General features: G+C 34.3%; 1 pseudogene; it reads right to left on the bottom strand.

Moving 5' to 3' along the window:
• Nucleotides 1-11,372: 11,372 nt before the first annotated feature.
• The window catches only part of LOC149533155 (alpha carbonic anhydrase 7-like), a 44,089-nt pseudogene continuing 35,246 nt past the window's right edge, over nt 11,373-20,215 (bottom strand).

Genomic DNA, 20,215 nt, shown 5'->3' with positions numbered 1-20,215 from the left:
CAATGAAATACACATTGAAGAGTGGAGGTGAGGCCTCTAGATGTGAATTGGTTGCAAAAGAAATTAGTGTGGCTAGTTTTATTTTAGATTTCAAGAAAAATATTTTCTACAAGTATGCAACGCATTGTCACGGATCTCAGTGGTTGGATCAGCTATTTAGAATGTGTAAGGAGACTTTTCTCATTGGCACTATTATATCAATTGTTGACTTTGCAGAGAACTACATATTGCAGCCCCAAAATAAGACACAATCTTAGTGTTACAACTCCATTTAGATTGCCACTTTTGTCCACATAACATATAGACATGCCCCTAATAGTGCGGAAGATAATTGGAAGACTATTAGAGAGTACCACTTTTACATGAGTGATGATAGATCTCACTCTCATGAGTTTTTGAAACATTGTTTCGAGAACTATTTTGATTTCTTACAGGAGAAGACATTGCTATAGATATACATACCATTTGGTCAGGTAATTGCATAGGTCAATTCAAGAATGTTTGCATGTTTTATTAGTTGTGTAGAATGCATGTAGAGAGGAGGTACCTCATATTTGGAAATTTTTTTAGTCCAATAATGGGAAAGGGGAACATGATGGAGTAGGGGCATGTGTGAAGAGAGCTCTAGTTAAGGAGAAATTGAAGATTTTAGGAGCAAAGCTTGTTGATGCTCATAGCATTGTTGATTGGTGCAATTAAACATTATCACAAGGGGGACTCTTGATTTAGCACTACATAGGTTCTTTTGGTTGGTTGAGGAAGGGTCCATAGGTGATAGACCAAACTATGCAACTGTTAGAGACTCATCAAAAATGCATTCATTCAGGAGCTCTAATTCTAGTACATGGACCATTTGGACACAAGAGCTAGCTTTCTTTTGTCTTAGTTGTTTTTAGTGTGATTGGGATCACTGTGGGTCGAGTAAGTGGGTGGACACATGAGCTCCACATTATCTTACTCCATTGTCTATCATACCCTCTATCTGATATGATGACATGGAAAGTTCACTTAAGCATAACCATCTAGCGGATCTTCTTCAACCAGGACATGTCTTTGCATTGGTTGTACCACAGGGGAATAATGAGAAACTAGATTGTTGGTTAGCACATTATGTAAGAGGTAAAAAAAATCTTACACAACTGATCATAGATGATGATGGATTCACATATCATGTTGGTTCAGTTATTATTTTTGGAACATGGCTGTGGACATACATGCTTAGAAGGAATGTAATTCATGCATTCGAAGACTATCAAAAGCACAAAATAATTCTCATATATTCACATCTTATTATAACGACAAATGTGAAGTTGTTGAAGCATCAAGGAAGATCAAAATTAAAAGAACTTTTCACTATTACTAATGCTAACCATGAAGCCTTGTTGGAGACTCTAAAATAGAGAGAGGACCCTATAGGAACACTCGACTAGGTATATTTACTTCTTATGTTCTTTTTGTTCATAATGATTTGGTGAACTAGTGATTATCTTGTTTAATACAATTATTTACTAATATTTTTAATGATATTGGAATGTAGGTACATCGTGAAGAGTAGCCATGCATGAAGGTAGAAACTAAATAAGGAGTAGAATAAAGAAAAATCTATTCTATTTTTGACATTACGATTTTTGACACTATAATTTTTTATCATTGTGTATTGATGTAATAATGATGAAACACTTGAGATATTGTAAATGTAAACTTCTTGATTTAATTTAAGAAATAAAGATGTTTTCACTTAATGTAATTTATGTGGAGGGACCTAAAAAATGATGATTTTAATTAATACTAACACCAAAATTTGAAACTATTGATCTTGGAACTAATGATTATCTTGTTTAATACAATTATTTACTAATATTTTTTATGATATTGGAATGTAGGTACATCATGAAGAGTAGCCATGCATGAAGATAGAAACTAAATAAGGAGTAGAATAAAGAAAAATCTATTCTATTTTTGACATTACAATTTTTGACACTATAATTTTTGATCATTGTGTATTGATGTAATAATGATGAAACACTTGAGATATTGTAAATGTAAACTTCTTGATTTAATTTAAGAAATAAAGATTTTTTCACTTAATGTAATTTATGTGGAGGGACCTAAAAAATGATGATTTTAATTAATACTAGCACCAAAATTTGAAACTATTGATCTTGGCATTGAATCGTCAGTGCCATTATCTCTGGATGGGTGGGTGAATCCTAGTGACACCATTTTTCTAGCCGCAAAGAGCCTCCATTGTGCATGGCCACCCTGTATCGAAGAGTCCCCAAGGTGCTCTAAGTGTATTTGGAGATCAATCTTTAGAGGGTCGTAACTCAAAGCTTGTGGGGGCTATTGGTGAAACATTGAATTCTACAAGATGGTAATGTCGAGACCTACAATAACATATCTCATTTCTAAGAGATCACATTCCATTTGGATTCGGTACAACAATCTCGCTCAATGCAAAAACTTTTAGTGTGCCTTAGTTCATTGGTGCATCACTACGTAAATTTGAAATTATTGATCTTGGCATTGAATCATCAACGTCATTAGATTCATATGGGTGGGTGAACCCTAGTGACACCCTTGTTTTGGCTACAGAGAGCCTCCATCATTCATGGCCACCCCATACCGAAGAGTCTCCAAGGTGCTCTAAGTGCATTTGGAGGTCGATCATCTGAGGCTCGTAAATGTTGGTGTAATAAGTATTCACTATTTACACTTTACTTAAGTTTACTTAGGTCAATGCATTATTTTATTATTTCTTAGGTGAGACACTTAGGAGTTTGCATACTCATATGACTTTTCATGTTGACAACATTGGAGTAAGCAACTCTAATTCAGCACATGGTGTCTACTTGTTCCATGGATATGCATTTTGAAGAGAAGATTGATAAAGGGAAGTCTTGGAGAGCATCAGTCACTCTTGAGTTGGTTCACACGGTTCTAGCAGGTTTGTTTGCAGTAACATCAATTAGCAAGGGTCACTACATCCTCACTTTCATTAATGACTTTTCACACTACACATGGGTCTACTTTCTTGATCACAAGAATGAAGTGTTTGATAAGTCTCTAGCCTTTAAGAGTCTTGTTGAAAAGCAATCAAGGAAAGCCATCAAGGGTCTTCATATGGACAATGAAAGAATATATGTGAACTCAAGACTTAGAGACTTTTTTGAACTTGAGGGCACTGATCTTCAGAATCCAGTAGCATTCAGTCCACAAAAGACAAGTGTTGCAGAAATGAGGATTAGAACTCTTAAGTCAATGGAAAGTTGTATGATTCAAGCCAAGTCTCTTGATCCATCACTTGAAGTCAAAGCTATAAGCAATGCCAATCACATACTTAATAGATCTCCTCATAGTGTCTTAGATGGAAAGACTCCTTTTGAGGCATGGTATGGAAGAAAACTAGTTGTGAAACACTTTAGAGTTTTTGGTTGTCCAGCATGGGCACACATATCTTCAAGGGAATGCAAGGCACCACCACCAAGGCCTTGTACTTTTATTGGGTATGAAGACAGTGCTAAGGCATATAGACTTATGGATCCTGAGACTCATGAGATATTCATAAAGAGGAATTTTCACTTTGAGGAAAGTTCACCTAGCTTATCCTCTAATCCTCTTCGCACTTCATACACAGTGGAAAATGATAGTGATAGAAGTGATAGTGATTCAACAAATTTAGATATGTGGGATCCTATTGATAGATACAGGACGACATCATAGCATCAATATATTCCACATGCATACATTTCTATAGTGGTAGGTCCATGCAATTTAGAATAGTTGGGTACACCTTGTCTTCCAGCTCCAGCATCAGGGGATCACTACATATCAGATATTTCAGGTTTGTTTGTGGAGTCATACATAGCATATTTGGGAGACATCATCGATGATATACATCTTCTCTTTGATGAAGAAGATCCTCTTTCAGTTGTTGTGAGGGCCCACTTTGACCCTCTTGTCCATTCTCTACATGATCAGTCTTTCTAAGTTGATATGATTGTAGATCCTTATGTATAGCAATTGCAAGAGGTCTCATTATCATTCAAGGAGACACATGGTTCTTTGGGATATGCTCTACATCCATCCTTTCTAGATCTGACCATGTTCTTTTTAGCAATATTGGAAGGGGTAACAGTCAGTATTGACACAGGGACAGTTGAGTAGGTTTTAGAGACTTCATTCATCTTAGGGATTCTTTCCACACATTGGGGAAGCATCTCATTTGTACCTATGATATTGTTTCTTCCAAAGGGGAGGAACATTATTCAGTAGTCATGGATTAGCTTCTACATTGGAGCAGCTATCATTGATCATCATTCTATATTTGTGGGGGGGGGAATGACCTTGTCTCCTTTCTTCTTCTCTCTTTTGGGGAGGACCTTTTCCTCTTCAGGATTATGTTCTTCTCATACTTCTCTATTGTATATACTTGATGTATGTCATAATGAGGGGGTCTTGATTACTCCATCCATCCATGCATCTTGATTTTTTACATCTCTCTTTTTTGGGGAGGGTTTTTCCCATGTGGTTTTCACTCTTTCTCCACTTTATGAGAGATTTTATTGCATTTTGTACATTGGTACCTAACATGGCCTAGTAGCCATGACCCATCATGCATTTTTATCCTAGCTTTCATAAGCTTAAGTGCATTCCCCTAAGTTGCACTTAAGGGGGGGTGTTGGTGTAAATAACTATTCACTATTTACACTTTACTTAAGTTTACTTGGGTCAATGCATTATTTTATTATTTCTTAGGTGAGACACTTAGAAGTTTGCATACTCGTATGAGCTGTCATGTTGACAACACTAGAGTTTGCATAATTAACTGAGTTGTCATGTTGACAACACAGTTATTTGCACTCTTATTTTAGCACATGGTGTCTACAACATGATTTTACGTGTTACACCTTTGTAGGCTTATCCTCTCATCATTGCACTAACTCCTATGCTTAATGGAGGATAATCCACTCCTGGTGGACATGTGCCTTTTTGTAAGACTTATCAGTGTGTTGACTCCTAGTTAGTCTAGAGGCCTTATTTTTTAGGCACTCCTAGTGTACTTGTACATTAATTGAATATCATATTGTTATTATGATCATACTTTGGTCCATTCTATGCTTGTGCTTTAGTTCCTTGATCTTGGGTGATTTTTCCCTAAGGAAAATTCTTACAGTAACTCAAAGCTCGTGGTGGATATCAGTGAAATGTTGAATACTACAAGATTTTCATGCTAAGGTCTACAATAACCTATCTCATTTCTAAGAGATCGCATTCTATTTGGATTCAACACAATGATCTCACTCAATGCCAAAACTTGCAGTGTGCCTTAGTTCATTGGTGCATCATTATGTAACTTTGAAACCATTAATCTTGGCATTGAATCATCAATGCCATTAGCCCCAGATGCAAATGTGAACCCTAGTGACACCCATGTTCCAACCATGGAGAGCCTCCATCATTCATGACCACCTTGTACTAAAGAGTCTCCAAGGTGCTCTAAATGTGTTTGGAGGTTGATCTTCTGAGGGTCATAACTCAAAGAGCATGGGGGATATCAATTAAATGTCAAATGCTATAGTATGATCATGTCAAGGCCTATAATAACATATCTCATTTTTGAGAAATCGCATTATGTTTGGATTTGACACAGCAATCTCGCTCAATGCCAAAACTTGCAGTGTGCCTCAGTTCATTGGTGCATAACTACATAAATTTAAAACCATTGATCTTGGCATCAAATAGTTAGTGCCATTAGCTCCAGATGGGCAGGTGAACCCTAGTGAAACCCTTGTTCCAAACACAAAGAGCCTCCATCATTCGCCGCTACCCTGTACCAAAGAGTCTCTAAGGTGCTCTAAGTGCATTTGAAGGTTGATCTTCCAAGGGTCATAACTTGGAGCTCATGGGGGATATCATTGAAATGTTGATTTCTATAGAATGGTCATGTTGAGACCTATAATAACCTATCTCATTTCTAAGAGATCACATTCTATTTGGATTTGACACAATGATCTCTCTCGATGCTAAAACTTGTAGTGTGCCTCAGTTCATTGGTGCATCACTGTGTAACTTTGAAACCACTGATCTTGGCATAAAATCATCAACACCATTAGCTCTAGATGGGTAGTTGAACTTTAGTGACACCCTTGTTCTAGCTGTGGAGAGCCTCCATCCTTCACAACCACCCCATACTAAAGAGTCTCCAAGGTGTTCTAAGTGCATTTGGAGGTCGATCTTCCAAGGGTCGTAACTCAGAGCTTGTGGGGACTATCAATCAGACATTTAATTCTATAGGATGATCATTTCAAGGTCTACAATAATCTATCTCATTTCTAAGAGATCACATTTTGTTTGGATTTGGCACAGTGATCTCGCTCAATGCCAAAACTTGTAGTGTGCCTTAGTTCATTGTGCATCATTGCGTAACTTTGAAACCACTGATCTTGGCATCAAATTGTTAGCATAGTTAGCTCTAGATGGGTTGGTGAACCATAGTGACACCCTTGTTTTGGTAGTAGAGAGCTTCCATCATGTGCGACCACACTGTACTGAAGAGTCTCCAAGGTGCTCTAAGTGCGTTTGGACGTCAATCTTTCATAGGTCATAACTCAGAGCTCATGTGGGATATTGGCAAGACATCAAATTATATAGGATAGTTATATCAAGGCCCACAATAACCTATCTCATTTCTGAGAGATCACATTCTATTTGGATTCAGCACAACGATCTTGCTCGATGCTAAAACTAAGTGTGCCTCAATTTATTGGTGCATCACTATGTAACTTTGAAACCATTGATCTTGGAATTGAATTTTCAATGCCATTAGCTTTGGATAGGTGGGTGAACCCTAGTGACACCCTTTTTCTAACTGCAAAGAGCCTCCATCGTTCGCGGCCACCCCATACCAAAGAGTCTCCAAGGTGCTCTAAGTCATTTGGAGGTTGATCTTCTAAGGATCATAACTCGGAGCTTGTAGTGGCTATTAGTGAAACTTTGATTGCTACATGAAAGTCATGTTAAGGACTATAATAACCTATCTCATTTTGGAGAGATCACATTCCATTTGGATTTGGCACAATGATCTCGTTCGATGCCAAAAGTTGCAATGTGCCTCAATTTATTAATGCATCACTGTGTAACTTTGAAACCACTAATCTTGGCATCAAATTGTCAATGACATTAGCTTTGGATGGGTGCTTGAAACCTAGTGACACCCTTTTTCTAGTCGTAGAGAGCCTCCATCATTCATAGTCACCCCGTACCTAAGAGTCTTCAAGGTGCTCTAAGTGCATTTGGGTGGGTGAACCATAGTGATATCTTAAGGATTGTAGAGATTATTTCAAATTAAATATATATGATATCATTTCAAATTAAACATTGCATCAAAATTTGATAATAAAGGTTGTTAAAATGTTCTTCACAAATTATTGCATTTGAATTGAATATAACAAACTTGATCAAAATGAATGATATTTCATAAACATGAACAATACACATAATCCACGATAAATTGAACAATACTATACTAAATTAATATGTATATAATTGTGAACATAAATGACAAAAATATATATCAAAATACATGTATCCGTAGACAAATCACTCAAATATATATCAAAGTTCATGTATCCATAGACAAATTACACAAATATATATCAAAATGCATAGATACATATACAAAATATGGTTGATCATGCCATTAGAATGTGTATAATATCAATTTTTTTGAATACAATGTGGCATATTCCATCTCAAAATGTCTCGTGATGCATCCTATGACAACTATACTATCTTATCCTAGTGGTGAATGATCAAAATGTAGCCTCTTCGTTGCACTAGGTGGATCAGATGCCTCCTACATAAACAAAAAAGGAAAACACAAAGTTAGACTACTAAATTTATGTGATTCTATGTATCTAACATTGAATTACTCAAATGCATAATGATCCTTTTTTTAATAAATATTTATAGTATTAAGCTTTCATCATAAATACCTCTCTTGTCGACCTCTTGTGTCGGTCAAGAGTCCTCTCATATGTCCTCAGCAATGCTTGAACCTCATTGAGTGTGGCTTGTATATGTTCAAGTATGTTTGTCAGATGAATCTACAACTTAAACTATGGCATTATAATTCATAGAATACTAAACTTATAACATATAATCAAGAATTCAAACTGCAACTTACCTCTATTGACTCCTCCTCTAGATATAATGGTTGTGAGTAAAGATACAAAACTCTGACGTCCAACCTCTTGTGCACTAGGTGTTTCCTATGAGATACAAAAGACTAGTTGTTAATATCACGAAAATCAACTTTTTATTTGTTTATATAGAATGGGGCTCTCACTACAAATGGAAATGCTAGAGGGTCTGGGACATTGAATCTACCTAGACTCATCACCAATGGTCATTCCCTCCACAATAAAGAATGTAATAAAAAAATTACAAGAACGCATCAATATTTAATCACTTTAAAAGCACCTAATTACCTTTCCCTTATCAATGGGTTGTGTCTCACCCCCTACACTCTACCCCTCACTAATAGGTGATACTTGCAAGAGGAAAGAAAGATTAGAAACCATATATACTTCAATATCAAATAGAAAAAAAATGAGAACACAACATGATGTATCATAGATGTCTCAAGGCCAAATGAAATAGCCGAGAGCATGACTACATCAACCTATATGAGCTCCTCCTCTGTCATCAACTAAACATGAATGAAGATCACATACATGTATAAGTCAATATGGGTTAAAATTACTCTATTATAAAGATAACTTTAATCACATATGTCATAACAAAAAAATGTATACATGTATTGACATAGGAGGATGGCATGCCTCTGCATGCCCCTCCTCTCTCATGTCAGGTTGTGTAGTCTTTGTATGTGCGTCTGGTGTATCCTCCTCAAATACAAATTGATACTTAGAAAGATCACCTATGGGACCCAGACAAACATTCTTGCACGTTATGCAAGTATGGGGCACATAAACATGTGATGAGCTCACCAATGATGAACTCAAGCCAACACCATCAATGTGGGAATGAAACACTAACCTAGCTTGGGATATCAATAGGCTACTCAATCTATGGATGGCTATGATAGTCTAAGAGCTAGCCTCTGCAATGATATTAAGATGTTGCACTGGAGGAGGGGGGCAGACATCAGTAGGGGGGAAAAAAGTGCCAACTTTCTTCCACTGGGCAAAGGGTCTATTTTGAGGAGCTCCTCCTCCTACACCCATGTTGGGCCTCATGCTCTAGTAGTTCACCTTGAGGTGCAACATAAATTTGGCATACAATTTCTTAATTAAAAAGAATGATGCCTCTAAATTGTTGTGTGGAGGTTTTTCAAAAACCATCCACCAACAATCCCAAAAGTACACATGCATAGCCTCATTTGTGCACCATTTAATTGATAAGTTGGGCTTTGTGCATTCTATTGGTTTACCAATTTTTGGGTCCGCAAAATGGCTAACTATATCATCTTTAGTTATATTTAGGGTTGCAACCTCATCATAGTCCAACCCATCATCAAATATGGTATGCATTTTCTCATGCCATTGAAGAGCAACATTTTGCTCATTGGTAAGTGTTTCAATAGTATCCATTATGGTGTTTAACATGGATAACATGGGAGTCAATGTAGGTATATTGCTATATGTGGTTTGCAAAATCCTTAATTCGATGAGATTTTCATATATCAAATCTTCAATTCGAGGAGGGTTTTGAGGGGGTAAGGGATCATTTGGTGGACAATTTTGAGGGGGTATTGGATTGTTTGGTGGAGGGTTACGAGGAACATTGTTTCCTATGTCAATATCATCATTCGGGTTAGCCACACCTATTAAATTGCAAAACAACATTTCTATTAAAAAAACCTAATTTTCAATTTCTATTAAAGAAAAGCTAATTTTCAATGATTTCTATCTAAAAAACCTAATTTATATCCAAATGCAAATGTGTTATTTGTTCTAAATTTTTTTTAAAATCCAAGTCGCAGGTTTTAGGTATCCAATCTTATATTGGATACCCGATAAGGTTTGGCCCAATCTTTTTGCCTTGGTATCAAGATGGGTGGCAAAAAGTCAAAGTGGATTTTGAAACACTTTTAGACATTTTCAAACTCCACTTTTTTCACATCGCCACTTTTTGGCACACCATGATAATGCACATACCCACAAGTCTTTGCATCAACAATTTATAAATGTTAATGATAGGTACTCATTATTCACATTAAATGTGTATATCTTGTTTTATCAATGTTTTTGTGAGGGAAGCTATATTAATGTAAAACAATTTAAAAACATAATGCTTTACTATGTGCTTTGGATACAAATAGTGTGTTAGTGTTAAGAAATTTAGAAATATTTCATTTTTTTTAATTTCAATTAATTGAACAAAGAAATATAAACATTACAAATGTTATTTAATATTTATAGAGTGCAACAACTAATAGTATGAAAACATAAGTCAATAGACCGATAGTATGTTATATGTTATGAAAAATATTTAAATCATTTTATTTTCTACACTATTATTAATAATGATTAAATAAATATATTGCTTATAAATATTATTTTCATAAATTATTAAAAATAAAATTAATTTATATTTTATAATATTAATACAATGTTTTTTTGTTTTTTCCATTTAAAATTATGTCAATTTCATGTAGGCAACATAGAATTCTTCTCAACCAATCTAAGTTTTCAAATTTCATAAATTATATTTATCTTATTCCTATGACAATTAAATATCATATATACTAAGAACACTTTCCAAAGGTAAGTAAGCTGGAAACAAAATAAGAAAACAAGGTCAAATGCCAGAATACAAAACAAATTCAATCTTTAAATACCAAAATTAGTAAAGCTAAAAAAATAAGGTAAGAAAAAACACAGAAATGAAAGTCATACTATAAAAATGGCTTACGATCTTAAAAAGGAGACAACCATGGAATCAACAGCAAGTGAGAAACATCAATCTCAAAGGTGATAGATAGGTGTTGGCTATGCTCCACACAGAATGTACCAAAAGTCAAAAAATAATAATCTTTAGATCTCAAAAAACACAATAATTTTTTTTCTAAGTTTTTATTATTTTCAATTACAAAACATACAGATCATGAAGAACAATTATTAACATTTCAGCAAAATCTATATTTTTTTCAATTTTGATCAAAAGTACATTTTGTATGGAGGATAGCCGCATCCAGAATAATTTACGATTCACCAATCCCTATCCAAATGTTGTTTCTTCCTCTGTTGTGCATTTAATTTAATTTCAATTTTATATTGAGAATAAAGAGGCCCAAAAGAACATATGAAGTCTCCACTAGCTTCCTAAGTAATTGATTTGTAAGGTCAAATATGCTTGGAATTATGATGGCGTAGGGTATAAATCCTACAACTCGTCCATTTTCAGATTGAGTTGGTTGTGCATTCCTTCCAAACCCCTGTGAAATCATCACCACCTAATTATCATTTTGAAAAGAAAAATACCTTCCCAATTTGTTTTTAAGAAAATTTTCATGGTAACCTTTGATTTTTGGGAGAGATATTTTATGGACATTTTCATTTTTCTTGTTTCCTTTTTCTTAATAAGAATCATGCATGACTCAATATGATGATGATTATAATTAATTTAAAACATCTCATCCATAAAATACATTTAATTCTACAATTTTCATCTCAAACTTTAAAAAGAGAAAAATTCTATGAATATAATCAAAACTATAACTCTTAACAAGAGTTGAAAAAAGCAAAGAGGAGTATGACTTACATCATGCACTACCATTATTAAATTTCTCACTTGATCCCTTAACACAATTCTTACCTACATTAACATCAATTTTATTAGCTCATAACTAACAAAAGCGTCTAGACATTTTTAAATTCATAATAATAACTATTGAATCCATTTTACTTACCTTAACTACAATGATCTAGGTGACTCCTTCAGTACATAGAGGAGTTGTTAGAGAACCTTTATATTTATAATATTTCCTACTCCCTAGCTTTATATGCTTGGGATTTATGATTTTGACAACCCTCTCTACCCTGGTTCTATGTTGTCACTAAGAGATGAGATTTAATTCCCAATGTCTCATCAGCAATTGGTTCCATGTTGTGACTAAGGGTTGAGATTTGATTTGTCAATTGCACATAATAAAAGACGGGTCTTCATTAAAATATGATGCACCCTTTGATCTTATAAAAATAAGGCATATAGTGACAAAATGAATAGAAAACCCTCTTCAAGGAATGTATCATGTCTTCCATATTTTTATAGGATTCCAATGACCATTGTTTTGTTATCTTATGTTTTGTGGACCATATGTATTTCCAATTGATATCTGCAATACACCAAGGTTTGATCACAACCACAACTTAAACAAACCTCACCATATTGTTAATAGAAAATAAAATATTTCTAATACATGATTTTATATATGTATGTTTGCACATTCATACATACATACATATACACACATATATATGTGATTTTACTTATAATATAATGTCTTATTTCTTAATGAAAAACTTGTAATAGATAATAATTATCAAAATTTTGTTTAATCAATGGAATCTTCTATCAAATGTAAGTCTAAGCCATCACCCATCAGAAGGGAATATATGTTCATCATGTATGCATCTATATTATGTCTGATCAGTCAAAAAAATAAAGTCAAAATATCTTTTACTTTCAAATATATATAAAATACACATCATAACTCTAAATGTCACAAATAAATATTCTACCTATTACATCAAATAACTTACAAATTCTTCCAATTTATTTATCTATTATATAGTTTTATTAATATTTTTCAAAATAATGAGAAAATATACTAAAAATGATTAATGAAAGTCTTTTAAAAACTATACTCTAAACTACTATTTTCCTAATATTAATGATGAAAAATTAATCATAATTCTTAAAAGTTGAATATATTCTAGCAATAATTATAAATATTAAATATTATAATGCCTATTATCAAGTATTAGGTTTGTAAAAAAATTATTTATAACTCTTTTTAGATGGGCTACTTTTCAGACTAGATTGCCACAGATTAAGTTGGATGTAACTCTAATAATGTTAATCTCATATGGGTTTTGACATATGAGTGACAATACACTAGTCATTTATCAGATAGAACTTAGTTCATGTTGGACAACTAATTTATGTTGAGCATAAGCTATCAAATAGTGTATGTCGAGCGAGATATACAATATGTGTCGAGTAACTAGTAAGTGTTAAGTCACTCAAGTGTTGAGCAGACAATTGATGCCAAGTGATTTAGATGTCGAGTGATCAATGGATGTCGAGTCATTCAAAGGCTGAGTTACAACATTGAAGATATAGTGAATGTCGAGCATTAGAGACTTCAAGTGCCGAGTAAAACAGTATTGGACATAGTTGTTTGTAATGGCACAAACTACTATGTAAACCATTTTAAGCCAAGTTAAGGATTGTTTTGTGATTCTAAATGATAAGAATGAAACTATATTGAGAATCCCTATGCAGTACATGCAACCAATCAGTTAAAGAGATGGATTAAGCAAAAAAATGGATGAATCACAATCATTGATTCATATCTACCCCTAAGTCACCTAGGTCTTCTTAAGGAAGGTAAACCCTAAAACATTGTATGTGTGAAGAGAGAAGTTTGCATGCACAGATAGAGCATTCATGGTGGCTAAGGAGTTGTGAATCAAGTTATACATTGTAGAATTAGTTAGAGGAGAATAGAGGAAAGAAGTTAAAGGACAAAAGTGGAACATCTAATTAGAGAGGATCAAGGATACATGCAAAGAGTTGATCTATTATCTAGCAGCAGAGCGCTAACCATGGGTTCATTACTGAGACATTCTAACAAATGAATTAGTTATATATCTTAACAAAGTAGTCCTAATAGGCTATTCTAAATCCTTTAATAGGGTGCTTACTTCATTGTAAGTTTAATTCCTTTTATCAAGCACACTTTTTACAGGGTGTTGAAATCCTTTAACAGGGTAAGATCTAACAATCTTGTAAGCCTTTAACAGGGTAGACCTTTCATAGAGTAGATAATAATTTATGATCAAACTTTTTAACCTTCATTGGATAGACTTTACAACTATAATAGTGAAGATTTGTGGGTTTCATCCCCATCCCAATTTTACCTTCTCATTGGAGGGTTTCTGAGTAACCAAATATCTTGTGTCATATATGTGTTGAATGTTTATTTGATTTCATGCTATGGATGAACATGTTTGGTTTGGTATTTCAGTTTACATACAAAGTGTAAGATGAATGTGTAGTGAATGATTTTATGGTTAATGTTTTGAAGGACTAATTCACCCCCCACCCACTCTTAGAGTTTACTTTCCCTTTTGTATTTCCAACAATTGGTATCAGAGCTTTGTTCTCTGGAATGGAAAGCTTTGCAGCTTTGAGGAAAGATCTTGAAGATGGAAGTCTACAAGTTGGAAAAGACTATTGAGAATCAAAAGATTGAAATCCATCTTGCCCTACATTAGTTGAATGAAGCAAGACATGATTTAAAGTTCTCATTGAAGAGAAGGAAAGAGATAGATATTGAAGAGAATGACACACATTACCAAGAGGAAGACACTATTGAATTGTTTACAGATGGAATCTCAAGTGAATTTGATGTAGCAGTTATAGATATAATGGAAAAGAATGGTTCCCTAACTGAAGAGGTCAGAAATCTTAAGATAGAATAACAAGTTCAATCAATATTTCTATGTGAGGTGACTGAGCAGAAAAAAGAAAGTTGAAAAAGAAAAAGTCATGATTGAAGATGACAAAAGGATACTACCAATAGACTAGAAGAAAAGACATCAGAGGTGAATAGGATTTCTCACATGCAACTGGGAACAATGAATCAAATGATGATTGCCAATCATGAATTGAATGGAAAGGATATTGAGATCACAACCCTGAAGTTGCAAAATGAACAACTAAGAAATGATCTGAAAAGAAAAAATTAATTTGCTAAAAGTTTCAACAAACCTAGTGAAGCCATCAAGTACTTTGAGAAATTGATGAGATCTCCTAGATCCCATAGTGATACTACTAGATTGGGTTACACAAACACTGAAGAAGGAGGATCATCTAAAAGTGGTAAATAAGGAAGAAAAAAAGGTAAGAACTGCAAACCTACTTTCCATAATTGTGGAAAGATAGGTCACAACAAATGTTTGCAAGAGCAATAATGCAAATCAAAACCCTAAGAAGAAATTCATGGGTAACTGTCATAAGTGCAATAATCAAGGACATCAAGCACATGAATGCAAGACCAAGACATCAAGCACAAAAATATTTGAAGGTTACTACTACAACTATAAGAAGTATGGACATAGAGCATATGAGTGCAGATCCAAGCCTAACTGGTCATCAAACAAGCAAGCCAAGGTAAACCATATTGACAGATCCTACAATTGGGATTACAATACAAGGTATAGTTGTCACTATTTTCAAGAGTATGGACATGTTGCTAAAAATTACATTAGAACACATTTTAGAAGTGACTACAGTAGATGGTTGAGTCAAGCTACATGTTTTAACTATTTGAAGACTAGTCACATTAGCAAAAATTATTCAACAAGGTCAAAAGCGCCTAGCAATGAATTCAATAAAGGAAAAGGAAAGGTTAATGTTAAAGAATTCAAAGTGAAGATGAACAAGACATGGAAGAGAAAGGAAGATTGCAACACATCAAGTTTAGATGGGAGCACTTCATCCAATGGATTAGGTGATCACACCAACCCCAACTAGGCAATCAAGAGGTATGTGTGGGACTGATATTTCAAAGTTCTATTATACACTAGTTCCAAGGATTCAATTCCGAAAAGATCATATATGCATGAATTAAGATGCAAAGTATTGCTAAGAACTTAGAAGAAATCTATAAATTTTCATTTTCTACTAAGCATGAAAAGTTTCATTGTTGCTGACGAGTGAAAGTTTAGTTGTTGTCGAGCTATCGAAGGTGATAGTGTTGGATGAGCTCGTTGTGGTTTCTAAGTGTAGTAGGAATTACATGGAAGTTGAGTGAGTCAAAATTTCTATTAGAGCCAAGCTTATAGCTGTGTAAGAACTAAGCATTTATTGTGAAGTTTCAAGGGCTATATGGTCAATTTTTGACTCATTTCTGATCATTCAAGATTGAAGAGAGCACAAAGAGCTTAAGGAAAATTGGAGAAATTGATTCAAGCATTTTCAAACTAAATTAAACTACTACTCACCACCAAACATCAGATTTTTCAAATTATTTATCATGTGTCAAGCTATGCTATTTGAATTTATGCAAAACCTAAATAGTTGTTATGGCATCTAGCTCTTTTGTTGTTGTGGTTAAGGAAGGATATGAAGTTTTAAATGTATAGTTGATTAGAAATGAGATTAAACAACCATATTTTTGGGCAATTCATGATATTGCATACAAAGGAGACCTATCTGCTATGTTATCTATGATACCACTACAAGCTTAAATGATACAAGTTATAAGGTGTTGCTACACTTGTAAGGTAGGGAGTATAAGAGACATGGAAATCAAAGACATATGGAAAATTATGTGAAAATGGAGTGCTAAAAGATGAAAACAAAATTGTAGAGAGAAAGTGGTTAACTCGTGCCCTAGATTTTTATAGTGTATTCAAGACAGAGTGGATTAAGATAATTCTGAGCAAAATACATGACAAATCTGTATGGTTAGAAGATGACCCTATCAAGATTACAAAGAGGATTATTCAAAGATTAATAGGTTATACTACCCTAGATAGAACAAAAACTATGAGGATTTATGCAAAAGAGACAATTGAAAAGAATACAGGAGTAGTGTGGAACAAGAGAGGGATGACCATAGACACAATCATTGATCCCCTAATTGCATTTGTAGTAAGGTGTTGGAAATACAATAGGGAAAGTGAACTCTGAGAAGGGGGGGGGGGGGTGGTCATGGTGAATCAACACTTCAAAACTTCAACCATAAATTCATTCACCACACATCCATCTCACTATTATGCATGTAGACCAAAATACCAAATTAAGCATATATATCCATAGCATGAAAAAAAAAAACATTCACACATATGACACAAGATATGATTACCCAGAAACCCTCCAATGAGAAGGTAAAATTGGGGTGGGGATGACACCCACAAATATTCAGTACTACAATTTTAAAGTGTATCCAATGAAGGTTACAATTTTTTATCATGAAACATGATCTACCCTGTGAAAGGTCTGCCCTATTAAAGGCTTGCAAGATAGTTAGATCTTACCCTGTTAATGGATTGCAACACCCTATTAGAAGTGTGCCTAGTTAGAGGACTTCAACTTTCAATGAAGTAAGCACTATGTTAAAGGATTTACAACAACCTATCAAGACTACTCTATTAAGAGATTTAATTGATTCACTTAATAGAATGTCTCAACAATGATCCTGCGTTTAGCACTCTGCTGATAGATAACAAATCACCTCTTAGCATGTATCCTTGACCCTCTTCTAATCAAATGTATCTCTTTTATCCTCTAATTCCTTTCCTATGTTCTCCTCTAACTAATCCTAAAATTCATACACTATGATCACTCTTCCTTAGTCACACTTAAATGCTCTGTTTGCAAATGCAAACTTTTCTATTTTCTCACACCATGTTTTAGTGTTTACCTTCCTTAAAAGGAACTAGGTGACTAGGGTTAGGTACGAATCAACAATTGTAAATCATCCATCTAGCTGCTCAATTCATCCTTTTAATTGATTGGTTGCATGTATTGCATAGGGATTCACAATTAAGATTTGTTCTTATTATCTAGGATCACAAAAAAAATTGTAACTCAACTCCAAAATGGTTGACATAGTAGTTTGTGCCATTACAAACAACTATGTCAAAACTATTTTTCTTGGCATCTGAAGTCCCTGATGCTTGGCATTAGCTACAACTTCAATGTTGTCACTTGGCATCTGAATGACTTAGCACATACTAACTGCTTGACACTTGAGTGACTCGACACTTATTGAGTATCTCACTCAACATGCACTATTTGGCATGTTATGCTCGACATGCATTACTTACTTGACATGAAATAAGTTCTAACTTGTAAATTAATTAAGTGTATAGACACTCATATATCAAAACCAATCTAAGATCAAAAATCTCCCCCTTTGACATGAGTAGCAAAAACACTTGGCCATGCATGAATGATCTTAACTTATGAACATAACTCAGATACTCATTATCTTTGTTCAGCATATGTTCAAAATTTCAAAATATTGAAATTTTGCAAAACTTGACATAATAGTCATACCTCAAAATCTTATAACTCCCCCTGAGTTGATTGTGTTGTTCTGAAATTAAACCAATACTCCTATTGAGAAAATATGCATATACTAAACTATGTTGTACTCTATTTCTATCTTTGACTCCCCCTTTGTTTGGTCTCCCCAAAACTTGTATTCATTCTTTCCTTGGAGTCATTAACTCTCTCAAAAAGTTATCTCTCCTTCTTATTTCTTTCTCCAAAACTTATTTTTCCCCCTTACTTATTTCTCCCACTTTTTGACACTTATATCAAAGGGTTATACACATATAGTGTGTTTGTCCAACAAAGTTTAATGGGCCTCAAGTATTATTTTTAGAGCTACATTCCAGTTATCACATGCTACCTCTCATGATTTGATTTGGATAGTTAAGTCAGTAGTAAGGTGAACTAAGCCTTCATGTGTAGAAAGATGGGGATCTTTCTTCACCACTATTTCTGCAAAGACTAGTTCCTTGTGTAGTATCTCCATGTGTGGGGTCAACATGGACTGGATATTGATTAGTGTAGCCCAAATGTTTAGATCTTGAGCATGTAGGGTTGCCAACTGACCTTGGGAGTTCATCAAATTCCTAAAGTTATTTTGACTCTAAGATAGAGAATTGGGTAGAGTAGTCCCTATTTTCTTCATATCTCCCTTGAGATTGTCAATATGTCATTGCACTTCTTGTGTGAACAGAGTTGTTTCATACAACTTAGTGTAAAGAGAAAAAATATTCTCTAGTACTTTCTTTACACTATCAATCTTGGTTACTAATTAAACCTAACTAAATGCAATGGCACTTGAGATATTTTCATTGACTTTTCTTTAAAATTTCCTTTCAGACCATTCAAGTAATTTTACATTTGAATCTAGGTCTGTAGCATTAATTTTTTCTACTATGTTTTCCAACTACTCCATGATAGGGTTGTCTGCTTCATGTGCAGGCAGGCTAAATACATCAAGAAAAATGCCCTTGATATCTTGCAATGCTTGCTTCTACCTATGCTCCCTTCTAAGCAGTTCTTGGTTCTTTTTCTATGCAAGAGCATCCTAAAGTATTCTCATCTATTCAATAGTGATTGTTGCAAGATCAAACTTTGGCAAAATAATCACTTCATCCAAGTTAACATCACCAAATGATGTAATTTCACATGCCTTAGATGTGCTAGGACTAGGCCTTGATGACTGCAATGGTGTAGGTTCTACACTTGGCCTATGAAGAGCTTGACTTGGAGGAGTAGTAGTTTCTGGCAAAGTAACCAGTGCTTGTATTGCTAATTTCTCCTTAGGCTTGGTAGTCAATACTGACTCTTCAATCCTATCCCATTCTTGCTTTTCAATCTCAGTTGCACCTTGAATTTGTGTTGTAGGTACAGGAGTATCTTCTTGACTTGTTTGAAATTGTGTTCCATCTTTCTCATATTTTCCATCTTCTTCTTCATTTTCCTCATCCCTTTCATCTATTGAGACTGTTGGTATTGTATCATTTTGCATCATTGTGCTAACATTAGATGGTGTCTCCTTCGTTTGATACACTACAATAGTCATTCTAGGTTGTACCACTATAAATTAAGGAGGGGCTATAGATATTTCTTGTGTTTGTATTGTTGCCCCTATAAATGCCATTTCTACCTTCTCAATCTCATCCACACTCACTAATACAAGATGACTACATAGTTGTGCCTTGATGGTCGAATCTACCAATATCTTCTTCATAATCTTCTCCTATTAGGGGATTTATATTTTGAATGATAGTATTAGAAACATCTTTGATCTTTACTATATTTGTGTCTACATCTAACTCATGTCTTGGACTGGCACACAACACTAGTATATCTGGTATACTTTTTCTATTTGTTGTTCAACTTTAGTTGTTTCCTGTGTATCTATATTCTT

This window comes from Cupressus sempervirens, chromosome 10, assembly GCF_028749045.1.
Source record: "Cupressus sempervirens isolate cs-2001-9-10 chromosome 10, ASM2874904v1, whole genome shotgun sequence".
NCBI lineage: Eukaryota > Viridiplantae > Streptophyta > Pinopsida > Cupressales > Cupressaceae > Cupressus > Cupressus sempervirens.
This window is presented reverse-complemented; position numbering and strand designations above follow the sequence as displayed.